Below are 12,117 nucleotides of genomic sequence, written 5' to 3' on the forward strand. Positions count from 1 at the left end.
GTTGCGAGCTTTGCATCAACTAAAGGCTAGTGGATGGAGGATCGTTGGTTATTTTGATAAAGCCTCTGTTTAAAAAGGCGGCACATGCATTTTGGCAGGCTTCTTTGGTGTGGAAATGTTTTGAGCTTCATGTATATAAATAGGATAAATTGGAGATGGAGAAATATAAACTAGGATTATGACACTGTAAAGCACAGCATGCTCAAGGCTGTCATTCATGAAGAATGGTAGCCTAGATTTTTTTTTGATAGGATGATAGCCTAGATTTCAGTTGCCTGGCTCTCAGGCGACGAGTTGCCAACTGATTGCAATCTGACGATCAGCAAACGTCCCCTGATCAGCATCTCCAAGAGTTTCCAAAACCCACTCCTAATCTTTTTTTTTTATAAAATTGAAAAAAAAAATTGCTCAATAACAACGCACAATCTCAACTCTCAATCTTTTCGCACCAGGGAAAATTGATCCAATCGTGACAAAGGCGTCTGTTTGATAGCAATTGCCTATGTGTACTTTTTGCTGTTTCTTTCCGTCTCCGAACCCCTTCCTGCGCACGCCGCCGTGTTCAACTTCACTGTGTTGGAATAATTAGAGTAAGTGGCTTAGCACTTTCCATTCATTGAGCAGGAGTTTATATAGGGAAATTACATGACTCTTGACATTCTAAACTTATCACATTCTATACTTATTACATTCTAATACCCTCCCGCAGTATAAACCGGGAGAGGAGCGGACGTTGAGACGGGATAGAAAGTTGATGAAGACAACAGTGGGCAGTCCCTTGGTGAATATGTCGGCATATTGAATGGACGTCGGAACATGTAGAACCCGCACAGCCCTAAGGGCCACACGTTCCCGAACAAAATGTAGATCAATCTCCACGTGCTTGGTCCTTTGATGATGAACTGGGTTTGTGGACAAATAAACGGCACTGATGTTGTCACAATATACAAGAGTAGCACGTGCTAGAGGGCGGCGAAGTTCACCCAATAGTTGACGAAGCCAACATGCCTCGGCCACGGCATTAGCAACACCTCTGTATTCAGCTTCAGTACTAGATCGCGAGACGGTGTGCTGGCGCTTGGAGGACCATGATATAAGATTATCGCCAAGAAACACGCAATATCCAGAGTTGGAGCGGCGGGTGTCTGGACATCCGGCCTAATCAGCATCGGAGTAAACAACTAACTCATGTGAGCGGCTGCGAGAAAGAACAATACCATACTCTATGGTGCCTTTGATATACCGCAGGATGCGTTTGATTAGAGCAAAGTGGGACTCCCGAGGGTCATGCATATATAAACAAACTTGCTGAACGACATGAGCAATATTCGGCTGTGTGAGAGTCAAGTACTGTAAAGCACCAGCGAGACTCCGATATAATGTAGGATCGGCAACCGGCGGCCCATCTTGGGCGGACAGCTTGGAGTGAACCTCAAGCGGAGTTTGACAAGGATTGCAAGATGACATGTTTGCCTTGTCCAAAATTTCAGCAGCATATTTTGCTTGAGAAAGAAAAAGACCCGTGGATGAGCGTTGAGCTGAAACTCCCAGGAAATAATGAAGATGGCCGAGATCAGTCATGGCAAATTCTTGCTGCAGGGAGCCAATAATATGCCGAAGAAGGCGTGGAGATGAAGCCATCAATATAATATCATCCACATATAACAGAAGATAGGCCATATCTGCCCCTTGAGTGTAGACGAACAATGAATTGTCACACTGAGAAGCCCGAAAACCAATCGAGGTGATAAATGCCTGAAAGCGGCTGTACCACGCCCGTGGGGCCTATTTGAGACCGTATATGGCTTTGTTGAGCTTGCACACATGATTAGGACGTGCCGGATCAACAAACCTAGGAGGCTGCTGGCAATAAACAGTTTCATTCATAGTACCATGTAAGAATGCATTTTTGACACCCAACTGATGAATAGGCCAATCACTAGAGACGACGAGCGATAATACTGTGCGGATGGTAGCGGGCTTGACCACGGGACTGAAGGTTTCATCATAGTTAAGACCGTGCTGCTGAGAGAATCCACGCACAACCCACCTAGCCTTGTACCGAGCCAAATATCCATCAGCATTGTGCTTGTGACGATAGAGCCATTTGCCTAAAACAATATTAGCATGTGGTGGCGGTGGCACAAGATCCCATGTTTGATTGGCAATGAGAGCACCATATTCCTTCTCCATAGTAAGCTTCCAATTTGGATCAGAGAGGGCACCTCGATATGTTTTGGGGAGCTTGCTAATATCCGCTGGAATTGCGGACAAATTAAAGATTTGTCGAGGTTGACTGATACCTGATTTGTCCCGGGTTTGCATAGCATGTTGATTGACAGTGGGCGGAACAGCAACAATTGGCGCATTGGAGGATCGTTGGGCAGCTGGTATGACGGCCGAGGTAGAGGACGACGACGTAGTCATGGTAGAGGATGGTTGCAGTCGGCGCTCGTAGACCTGGGTAATCGGCGGCCGTGGAAGATCACCAAGTCCTGATGATGTCGACCCAGCGGTAGCGCCAGGACCAGCAGTAGTGCGAGCGGTAGGCAGCTGTGTCGCACTAGCTACTGGGCCAAGCGGTGGTGCTGAACTAGTAGCAGCCTGGTGTCCAGTATGTGTCGGACCAGCAGCAGCAGTCCCAAGCACATAACAGGGGTGGTTGTAAGCTGAGGAAGGCTGGGATCAGGCCTAAACAACATCCTGAAAGCAACCCAAATATGGAGCACGGCTAAGGAGGAGGATCAACTGATGGTTATGAAGAACCAGTTACCAGTCGGTATGTCAAACTAATTATCATGTCAGTTCAATTTGTAATTCATACACTACTTTCATGTCCCACAAATTTAGCAGGCTTCCATGCAGTTTGGAGAGGGGAGCCAACCACTACTATCACAAATGACAGAAACTTTGTTTTCTCAACTGTATGCAGATGTAAGTACTCACAAACTTGGTCCACTTTCTCGAATTAAAATGAACACCACCTAACTTGTTGTCATGCAGTGTTCACAAACAAGTAAAAGGCAACTTTAGAAGGAACCATTGCCAGATTGCACATTCATCAGCACCAACCAGCCAACTGCAAGGCCAGTGCCCCCTACTACTGCAACCAAGGTAGGAAGAGCAAGGTTGAAGCGCAATGCACCTACTAGGCCATCTAATCAGCAAGGCAAGACCAAGAAGACCACAGCTACCAAGACAAGAAGGCTTGAAGACCTGTGAATGTGGTCTGATGCTTTTGTATAGGTCAATATCATCACTGGCCAGTTTATGTGAACTTGTAAAGCAGCAACAAAAACATCTTAGTTGATGCTTAGGATTATTTTGCTTCCTTTTGGTTCTTCCAGCCAGACATGGAAGATAGATACATCTTTTGGTTCTTCCATATAAGCATAGGAAGATAGTAGTAAGTTAGTGGCTTACATTCAGGACTTGCAGGTCCTTAGGAAATGGTTAATGGACACAGAATCTGTGATAATAAATCATGCTTTAATTCTATGGCCTATTTCCATCTTGAGGAATTCATATTGTTTGATCTGTGAACATCATCTTGTTGTACATACATTACTGAAATTACTGACAGATGCATTGATAACATAATATTGCTGAATATATCATCCAATAGTACCGAATACACAAAAGCAACATGGTTACTTGTCATGGCATTCAGCAACACAAATCCAACACTAGTGATTACATATTAACCTACTTAACCAATAGGACTAATAGAACAAGAATGAGCACAAACAGTAGAGCAACACAGACTATAAATATTGCTTGAGCACCATGACTACTTCTTTCACCATTTCAACGGATTCATCTTCCCTCTTTACCTAACCCATGTTGCGTGGTCCTCCATTAGTATTCATCTTCAAATCAGGTGTTTCCACCATGGTTGTGCCTGCATTGCTCGGACCTGATACATCACCAACAGTTTTCTTGCTGAACACCACCTCCAACTACCCTTTCTCCCACTTCTGGAAAGGACATCCAGTTCCATCTCGCTACAAAGATCGCTAATATTAGTTTTGGATCTAACAAGAACAGGTAAAACTTGATCTTAACTGAACCACTAACCTTGTAGAACGGGCAGCAGTAGAACTCCTGCCCGTAGCTCCATTCCTTCTTCGATACCCGGCGCACCACCCTTGCCCGCCCGCACTCCCTGCACTGGATCAGCGGTATGTCGGCTGGATCTGCCGTCGATGCCCTTGATAAACCAGCCATGGGGCCGATTTGATCTGAGCGACTGGAGCGACAGGAAGAAGACAGTATGGAGAGAGTGGGCAGATGCAAACAGTGGGTTAGTTGCCCTTTTCAGCAGAACTTGAGGTGTCCTCTACAAGATTGCCAATGTCCAAGAGCGGCAAAAATCCCGCCAGAACCAAGTGACCGACATACTGGCGCTACCACGTCGACTAGAGGCCGCACTGGACGGGAAATGGGCATTCGGTAAACAAGTTGACAAAGTTCAGGGGCCGAATTTTTGAGTTTACAAGTTCATGGACCAAAGTGGCACAAACCGACAAGTTAAAGGGCCGCCAGTGTTTTTAACTTAAAAAAAAGCTTCCTATGCTTATTTGTTTGTTTCCTGTTCCTTTTGGTTTCTGAATCCTTTCCCGCCATGCCGCCTTGTTCAACTTCATTGAAACAACCCTACCCGCAAATCCCAGGCAAGGATTCAATTCGATCGGATGGGTAGGCGACGCAGCGGCCGCCGCCATGCCGCTGAGGAGCCAGGAGGCAGTGGCGGATCCATGTCCCATCCAGCAGCCTCTCCCTCCCCTCCGTCGTCGCCACCGCCGCGCCGGAGGCCACAGGAAGACACCCCGGCTCTGAGGCGGAGGCTGCTGGTGCTGATCCGCGGCTTCTACCTGGACGCCATGTCACGCCTGCCCAGCGCCGAGCTTAGGGTCACCCTCGCGCATAGCTTCCTCATCGGTGGCCACTGCTACGGCCCGCTCCACCCCGTGGACAACATCATCGCCAACTCCGTTTGGTACGCCGCCGCCTTCCCTCTCCGCCCCGAGGACAGGATCGAGGCGGATGTCATCTGCGCCTAGGGCACAGACCGCGCCGCCCGCCGCTCGCTCGATAGACTGATTGCCTTCCTCCTGCATGTGTGCCCCGCCCTCTCCCCCGCCGACGCGCTCTGGCAGCTCTGCCGCTCCCGCGCCGACCTCCGCGTCACCACCGCCTCCGCGCGCTGCGCTAGACCGTCCCTCCTGCGCACCGCGGAGCCGGAGGTAGTCAGGGCCGCCTTCCAGGTGGCTGCCGAGGCGGCACGGCACCCCGACCCCGCGGCCTTCGCGCTCTTCGCGTCCTCGGTGCTTCCTGGCGTGGAGCGTGACGTCGCCCACTTGCTGGTCGGCAAGCGCGGCGGCCTCTCCAGCCTCGACGTCGATCGCCTCTCTAGGCTGCTGTTGCCGCACCCCCTACCCGATGAACTGGCCTCACGCCGGCGGCGGCCGCCAGAACCGAGCCCAGAGGTCGGCGAGTACATCTACAGCAGGAGGAGAGGTGCCATAAAATGGTGCACTTCGTTGCTTCAATTTGCAGATGTCGCGCTTCGCAAGTTCGCCAGCAGAACTGGGCTGCACTATGAGCTTCACACCATATATGGTGACAGCTTGCTGGATGATGAGGACTTCAACGACTATTTCCATATCAATTTCATGGGCCAGCCAAAGGAGGATCATCATAGCTCTAGCTCTGGTGCAGAACCAGGACGTCCCCTGTTTTTCTTTGCTGAAGCACCTCGTCCTGGACGCCATGACTTTCAGGAAGAGGATATCTCCATTTGCTGCCTTATTGAACCTTCACCACCGGATGTTGTACTGTGACTGTCAATTTCCACGCTCTCTTCACCTTTTCTTTAATGAACTTATGGAATGCATATGTTGCCATATTCGCCTGTTTGATCTGTAGCCTTCTAAGATCTGTTCAAATAGGCACTGCCCCAAGATATTGCAGATTTTCTCATGCCAAAACATTGCCCAGAAATATGTTAAATCGTTCTTTTGTCACCTAGCAGAAGTTGTTCATTTGTTCCTTTTAAATGCCTTTTCTTCCTTTAGACGTGAAGGGCGTTTTCATTAGCGCGGAACCAGTCACTTCTCTTTCTCTTGATGAATAGTTTGGCTTCTGGTTGCCACAATAAATTTAGGGTCTGTTTGGGACTACTCTGCTCCACCTTTTTCAGCTCTGCTCCACCACAGAGCAGCTCCACTGTGGAGTTTCTGGAGCAAGTGGACCTGTTTGTCACGCAGTTTAGCTCCACCTCTGGAAACATGAGGTTTCTATAGGAAAGGTCTACTATGCCCCTGATCGATGTTTGGTGTATGTTCTGTTGTATGCAGAGCATGTGTAATTGAATATTTTTTTTACCAATTCAAATATGGTGTAAATATTATAATCTCATTTAATTTATTGGAGAAAGGTAAAAAACAAATATTTCGGCCAAATAATTCCATACTTTTGTCACGTAAATTTCAAAGTGCTTGATGGATAATTGACAAAGTTCATATTTCGGATACAAATAATTGTCCATACATGACTAATGATAAATAAGATAACAAAGTCCATCATTCTAATAGAAATAGTTGTCCATAGATAACTAGAGAATAGTGACTAATACATAATTCTAGTTCCAAGCTAGAGAAAGAGCGGTGGCCAAGTCATCACGGAATTTGTCCATAGTAGGAGCATAGAGCCATTTGATCTAGCCACATATTTTAGGTATCTTTCCGGAATCTTTGGAACATAATTTGGATCACGGTCGCACCGAGCGAAGTCCAAGTCTTCACCGCCATGCTCACGAATGAAGTTGTGAAGGACCATAGTAGCCACAACAATCATTTTTTGCTTGAACATCGGGTAGGACGCCATTTTATATAGAATCTGTCATTTCATTTTTAGCACTCCAAATGATCGCTCAATAACATTGCGGATGGATGAGTGAACACGATTGAACCTTTCTTTAGGAGTCTTTGGTTCCATTCCTTTATGCCACTCCGGCATATGATACCTCTCACCTTTATAAGGACAAAGGTATCCCGGACGATTAGGATATCCCGCATCGACAACATAATATTTGCCTATAATTATTAGAAACAAAATATCAGATCACATTTGTAAGCATTTGATCAAACAATAAAGTGCATGGTCATATTTTTAATACCTTTTGGATGGTGTGGAAAAAAGCTCTCGTCCACTCTAATTGCATTGTACTGGACACTAGTATCATGCATAGAGCCCGGCTGTCCCATCGACACATAAGTGAACCTCATATCAAAGTCACAACTTGCTAGAACGTTTTGAGTAGGTATACCAGACTTTCCAATATCTTACTTGATCGTCAGGTGGCAACGAAACTCGGATATGAGTACCATCTAGAGCACCAATGCAATCTTCGAAATGTGGATATGCTCTACGGTCATCTCTTATCCTCCTGTGAACAGTTCGGAAGTTGGGGTTCTTTGGTCTAATAAAATCTCTAGACATATCCATGAAAGCATTCAGTACCTCATCAAATTTCCTATGAATAGTTTCACCCGAGTGCTTGAACCGGTTTTGTGCTTTTCTATTAGATTCATTTCTAGATAACACAAATAAGAACACTACCAACATCTCCTGAGTGTTTATATGTAGGGATGGTTTCAGACCATACCTTCCAACCAATAAATCATGAAGGTCGTAGAACATCTGTGTGCTCATCCAAAGCTACGAATGGCATTCTCCCGGTGTGTTCAGCGTCTCTAGCAACCAGCTGAAAGCTCTAGTTTGGTTTTGGTAAATTGATGAAACCCTAAGTGCTAACCTAGTTTATCAAGTGATCATGACATAGGTAGCACACTTCAAGAAGAAGAAGCTAATGAAGATCATAGCATGACAATGGTGATGGCATGGCGATGATCAAGGGCTTAAACTTGAAATGAAGAAAGAGAAAAACAAAAAGCTCAAGGCAAAGGTATAAACTATAGGAGCTATTTTGTTTTGGTGATCAAGACACTTAGAGAGTGTGATCACATTTAGGTTTGATAGCCGTACTATTAAGAGGGGTGAAACTCGTATCGGAATGCGGTTATCAAAGTGCCACTAGATGCTCTAACTCATTGCATATACACTTAGGATCTAGTGGAGTGCTAACACCCTTGATAATATTTGTGAAGATATGCTAACACATGTGCACAAGCTCGGCGGGATTCGGCGCTTTCGGGAAAATGAAATGCCTATTTTCTATTGCGCCGGATGCAAATTCTTGGTGGTTGGCACATTGGAGCAAGGGTGGAGAAGATAGAAGTGAAAACAGAGCTGATGCCAGCGTCGGTCCAGTGACCGGACGCTAGATCTAGGAGCACCGGACGCTGACTGCCTGCGTCCGATCGCGTTAACTGTCGGTACAGTGGCTAGGGTTTACCACCGGACGCTGGCTGTGTCCGGTCGAGGTGGACCGGACGCGTCCGGTCGAGGAAAACCAGGTTTCGACCCTTACTGTACTCGACCGGACGCTGAGGTTCCAGCGTCCGGTCAGTTTTAACCGGACGCGTCCGGTCGAGGTCGGTACCTTACTGGAAACGACCGGATGCTGGGGGTTCAGCGTCCGGTCAGTTGAAGCTGCTGCGTCCGATCAGCGTCATAACCGTTGGGATCTGACGAACACCGTTTGAAGGCGATGACACGTGGCGTCCATCGGGCGACCGGACGTTGAGGGCCAGCGTCCGGTCAGTATGACCGGAGCGTCCGGTCAGAGCGCGTTTTACCCAGTGAAGGGGTATAGCGGCTCTATTTGATTGGGGCTCTATTTATAGCCCCATGGCCGGCTCAAGGGAGGTCTCTTGCACATTTTCATTGACATAGCAACCTTGTGAGCCTAGCCAAAGAACTCCCACTCATCTATATCATTGATTCATCATCATAGTGAGATTGGGAGTGATCCAAGTGCATTGCTTGAGTGATTGCATCTAGAGGCACTTAGTGATCGTGTTTCGCTGCGGATTTCGCTTGTTACCTTGGTGGTTGCCGCCACCTAGACGGCTTGGAGCAGCGAGGATCGTCGAGCGGAGGTGGTGATTGTCTCCGGCTTCGATCGTGGTGATTGTGAGGGGTTCTTGACCTTTCCCCGGTGGAGCGCCAAAAGGTACTCTAGTGGATTGCTCGTGGCTTGTGTGATCCTCATCTTGTGTTGGTTGTGCGGCACCCTATTGAGGGTTTGGCGTGTGAAGCCAATTAGCGCGTGAACCTCCAAGTGAGTGAATCGCCACAACGAGGACTAGCTTGCCGGCAAGCAAGTGAACCTCGGTAAAAAAATCATTGTGTTCATCTTTGATTCCGAGGTGATTGGTCATCATTGTTATTCATCTTCGTGATTGATTAGTTCATTCATCTACACGGCGGTATAACCCTCTTGATCACTCTTTTTACTTTACCGCAAACTAGTTGACAAGCTCTTTAGTGTAGCTAGTTGTGAGAGCTTGCTTGCTTGGTTGATGTGGCTCTTTAGTTAGTCTTTGAGAGCACACTAACATAGAATAGTGTCTTTACTATTGTGTGAATAGACACTATCTAAACTAGAATTGTGGTAGGTGGCTTGCATTTTAAGTAGGCTAGCGCAACACTCGCTTCGCCTCATAATTGTCTAACCACTTTGTTAAGTGTTGTTGTAGAAATTTTATTAGGCTATTCACCCCCCCCCTCTAGCCATTAGGACCTTTCACCAGCCCATACCACTAAGGAGTGATGTCCTAGGTGGATTTTTGTCAAAATATAATTCAACATAAGCTGCAGCAAGTTTAGCACCAGCCAATACAAGATTCCAAAATGCCATGCTCTCATTGTCAGAGGTATCAGTTTCATCATCAGTTTCATCATCACTCTGCATAGAGGTAAAAAAAGGCCATGCAGGATGCCAATTAGAGACAAAACAGCAACACACAGAGAGAAAAATGACACACAGAGAAAAAAAGAACGTACATGCACCAATACATAGATAAATAATGGTCAAAATAATAATACATAGATAAATAATGGTTCAAATAGCAATACATAGTTTCAGGGTCACAAATAATAGCATACAGGTGCACAAATAATAGCATACAGGTTGCCAAAAAAAAACTAACTTCCATATTTGTCATTGTGCCTCTTCCTAAGCCAATTGAGCCTAATTTCTCTAGTAGGCAAGGTCATAAACATTTCTCTGTGTTTCTTCTTCACAAACAGCTGGGCGGCAATGTCATGTTCATCTGAACCATACGCCGCACCACAGTCCTTCACATGCTCCATTATTTCCATGATGGTGATCCCTTCTTGCTTCTTTGTTGTAAATGAACTTAAACAGTCAGATATCTTCGAAATTGCTTCAACCATTAGAAGAGATGTGCTTGACTTTGTCTTTTTCCTATCCACAGCAGCAACACGAGGTTTTTTATTTGGAACCGCACTTGGAGTGACTTCCTGAACCTCCTCATCCCCCTCCTTGTTGGCATCAAATGGGTCACCTTGGGCATTATTCTCTCCATCAACATATTCACTGTCGTCTACATCAAAAGGTTGCTCTTGGCTAGTAGGGATAATAGGATTGTCACTAAAAGGGTTCCAATGATTTGCTTCCTCATTTGTAATATTTCTAAACATTTCCCTAAGCAAATCATCATTTTGGATAGGCTTTTTCCTGATCTTGCCACACCTTGAAATATCTTGCAAAAAAAACATTAGTACATATATCATTACATCAGTACATAAAGCCATACAAAATTATTGATACGTTGATAGCACTCACATTTTTTGCTTTCTTCCACCACTCAGTCTTCATGTCAATTGTTTGGGTCGCATTGTTCCAACCAGTTCCTGTTTGCCTCCTCTTCAACTTTAGCCAAATGGTCCAATCAGCCTTTAATTTATCCCACTTGTTCTTAATTTGAGTCTTTGATAATGAGATACCAGTCATTTGCAAAAACCTAGCTGAGACCTCAGTATAACCTACAGAGTTCAAATGAGTATTTGGACGATTGCCTCTACTAACTTGTTGAGCCATCAACTCGCAGGATAATTGCAAATGTGCATCGTTCCAGTCCATTTGATCACCCTGACCATGATATTGCAATAGTATGTTCAAGCACTCAGGACAATCTATTGAATTTTGCTAGCACTGTCGCACAAATACTATCTATTCAAGGCATCATGAAGCTCATTTTGAAGTTTTACAGCAAGGAACAATACCTGTTCATCTTTCTTCTTCGCTGGTAGTGGTCGTTTGCGTGAAGCACATGCCAGAGGGCGTTGGTCGGTCGTGGCTTGTGGAGCGGCCTGCCCTGATCGACCAGCAGCTGGTCCTGGACGGCCACCACCCGTCCCGCCCTAGACGGAGGCCACCGACGGCGCCACCGGAGGAGGCCACGCCAGCCCCACCCTAGGCGTCGGCGAGCTTCCTTGACCCACGGACACGCCGGCAGCAGCTTCATGCGAAGTTGGGGGAGGGAAGACGGAGGGGATTTGGGGGTAAGAAAAGAGAGGATCCAGTTCAGGATCAACGGATCTATCTTCTCCGTCCATCACCTGGCTGGATGTCTTGCCGTGGCGGCCGGAATGAGCGACGGCGTCGCTAGGGTTTGGGGAGGACGGGTTGGAGCCTAGAGGAGAGAGGCGATGGGAGTAGAGGATGAGGGCATCGGGTGGGGGGCGACGGGAGGAAACAGGAATAGAACGAAACGGTATTTGCGTAACGAGTGGCAATTGCGGGTAATTACCTCCAACTCCACAAGGACATACGAAACGCTGGTTCGTGGAGTACCCTTTGAGGAGGTCCGGGAAAAACATGGAGTTGGACCAAAACTCCATCTTTTTTTTTGAGCAGAGTTTGTGGAGTTGGACCTGTTTGGCAGGTAAGTTTAGGAGCAGAGCTATAAAAGGTGGAGCAGAGCAGTCCTAAACAAGCCCTTAGTAACCCCTTGCTTGATCTTGTGAGTTTTAAGATGCACATCTGGTAACCTGAGTATCTAGCAACTGATATTTTTGTCATCTTTGGGAGTTTTGGGCACAGTTGCTACACAATAAAATTTCTGAACCGATGATTAACCAACTACCCCAGGATGTCTGAAACTTGATTTCTCGTGCGATTCC

The 12,117-nt window shown here is 46.5% G+C and overlaps 1 pseudogene; it reads right to left on the reverse strand.

Annotated features, from left to right (window-relative positions):
- Positions 1-6,654: 6,654 nt before the first annotated feature.
- Positions 6,655-10,632, reverse strand: LOC136457315 (uncharacterized; annotated as a pseudogene).
- Positions 10,633-12,117: the final 1,485 nt, after the last annotated feature.

Source organism: Miscanthus floridulus, chromosome 6 (genome assembly GCF_019320115.1).
Source record: "Miscanthus floridulus cultivar M001 chromosome 6, ASM1932011v1, whole genome shotgun sequence".
NCBI lineage: Eukaryota > Viridiplantae > Streptophyta > Magnoliopsida > Poales > Poaceae > Miscanthus > Miscanthus floridulus.